The sequence below is a fragment of the Nicotiana sylvestris genome, chromosome 4 (assembly GCF_000393655.2).
Source record: "Nicotiana sylvestris chromosome 4, ASM39365v2, whole genome shotgun sequence".
Taxonomy (NCBI): Eukaryota; Viridiplantae; Streptophyta; class Magnoliopsida; order Solanales; family Solanaceae; genus Nicotiana; species Nicotiana sylvestris.
The window spans coordinates 63,797,831-63,800,349 of record NC_091060.1 but is presented as its reverse complement, the minus strand read 5'-3'; positions in this window follow the sequence as shown (position 1 = coordinate 63,800,349).

The following is a 2,519-nucleotide window of genomic DNA, read 5'->3' as shown; positions in this document are numbered from 1 at the left end:
CCACCTCGGAACTAGAGATGATGTTGTTCGCCTTTTAAAGACCAACTTCCTTTAATGGAGGTCCTCGAGGTCGGGTACCACCTCGGGACTAGATATGATGTTGCTGGCCTTTTGAAGCCTAACTTCTCTTTGATGGAGATCCTCGAGGTCGGGTACCAGCTCGGAACTCGTATTGAAGCCATTGGCCTCCCGGGGCCTAACTTGGGTAGGCAGACCGTTGTTGTTTCCCCACATATATATAGGGTTGCTCCCACTTCTTGGGAGATCCAATTATTTTAGATAGTTATCCTTTAGTTTTGGCATCGAGTCCTTCGTTACTTTAGCACCAAAGCGTTTATGCAGGTTCCCGCTTCAGTTTGCTAGTTCCACCATAGCCATGACTTCTACTTCAGGGTATGCCCGGCAGAGAGGGGAGAGTTTCACTCCCAGTGCTCAGGATCCACGGGAGTTTACTTTGAAGACTATGTCTTCAATAAGAGAGGAGCACCTTGAGCTAGTCAGGAGAGACTACAGATGGGGCTAGAGGGTAGCGTTGCAGGTGCTTCCCCGGATTAGGGTATCATGGACTTTGCCGATGGATTCCTAAATGTGTACTTGTACCCTTTCGCACTAGGCCCCCTTGATAGGGTCATGCTAGATTTCTGTTTAAAGTATCAGGTTACTTTGGCACAGATACATCCATCATTTTGGCGAATAGTGCTGATGATGAGGTTCTTTGCGGAGAAGGTAGGGCTTGAATTCACGCTCAATCATCTCGTCAGGCTGTACCAGCCCTTTCATCATCGAGGTCTGCTAACCTTATAGTTCCGTTCGTCTACGCCCTTTGTTGTTGATGATAAGGAAGATGGAGATCGAGAGTGCATTAGTCGGTTCATCCTGGTCCGAACGGCTGATGTTATCCCCATGGAACTTATGCCATTCCCCGAGGAATGGAATTATACGCGTGAGTGGAGCGTCTTGTGCTTTCTCAGATTTGCTTATGGTGGAATCTAGTTTATTAATCATGTTTCTCCCTTCTGTGTAGCAATTTCATGGGTGCCGGGCGAAGTTCCTAATTTTCCTGGTTGGGTCCGGAAGCTGGCGACCTATTCGACTTGTGACAAGCCTAGGTGGCAAGCTGTATCCCGGGGCAGATGGGAAGCAAAACATCATGGTATGTGTGTGTACTGCTTTTTACCTGTCCCTCGTGCATTTGGGAAGACATTTTCCCCTTTTCATGTATTAATCTTGCCATCGTAGGTATCGGAGGGTCTCCAAGGGCGAGGTTGTGCTCCTCCGGAGGGGGGGAGTGGTTGCCAGCTTCCGAGATAAAGGATGATAATGATAAACGGGATATGCATTTGCAGCGCGAAGGCACTCATAACAGGGTGAAACGGGGCTGAGTCTTTGAGGAGGAAACATCGCCCGAGCCTGCTGCACCCGAAGTTTCTGGTTCTAGAGAGGTTGTTTATCCGAGCGACAGTGCTTCGATCGGGGTTGATTCTTCCAGGGAAGAGGGGACAATATTAACAGAGGTGTGCTCGGCCTTCGAGAAAGTCTGCCGATTTCACTTTGCGGTGAGCTTCGACATAGGCCTTTCGAATATCGTGTGTTCCCTTCTTTATCGAGTTTTTCTTTTACAGGCCTTTGACAAACATAGGTCTGAGCTACTCCATCATGGGGCTAGGCTCCGGAAAGCTCTGGATAAAGGTAGGTCCCTTAGACTCCTTTATGAGGAGAAGGAAGTTGAGTTGGCACGCTGGCAATATGAGGCATATCAGAGCTCGAATTAAGAGAGCAATTTGATGGAGCAGGTAACTTCCTATCCCGGGCAGGTATTCATTTCACTTTTTAACTTCTTAGGTTAACTCTTCATCTATCCTAGTTGCAGGAAAAGACGGAGGCCCTGGAGCGCCTTAGGGGTGAAGCCGACCGAGTCAGGAATGACTGTGGTGAGCTAAGAGCTCAGATGTAGGCTCAAGAATCAGAGGAGAAAGGTGACTTGGCTAAAGTTCCTGCCTATGAGGTCAAACTCCACTTAGCTCATGATAACGCTTCAGTTCAAGTGGATATGATCACGAAGCTCGAATCCAAATTTTCGAAGGTCAGGGCTGAGATCGTTAATGCTCGGACCGAAGTAGCACTGAGCAGGACTAAGGCTGATCAGGAGATGTCAATTTATTTGAAGGATGTTGTTGATGCCCAAGATGAGTTAAAGAGGGTCCTCTATCGTGAAGAGAGGATCAAAGAATATGCTCGTTGCAGATCCCGAAGAAGGGTTCTCGAGGAGATCAGTGCCAGGGGTTTTGTTCTCCAGGAAGAGTTGGCGCGAGCAAGGGCGGATGAGCATGGTGATCGGTCACTCATGTCCAGCGCTGAGGAGAGTGAAGATGAGGCTGATAGGTCATAGCCCTCAGGGGCGGGGTGTAGGCTTTGCCATCTTGTATGTGATATCTTCAGAGAGCGCTTGTAGACGGAGGATGCATTTTTCATATTTGTAAATAAAAGAAACTTGAGGTTTTATTTCTTCTGTACCTCTT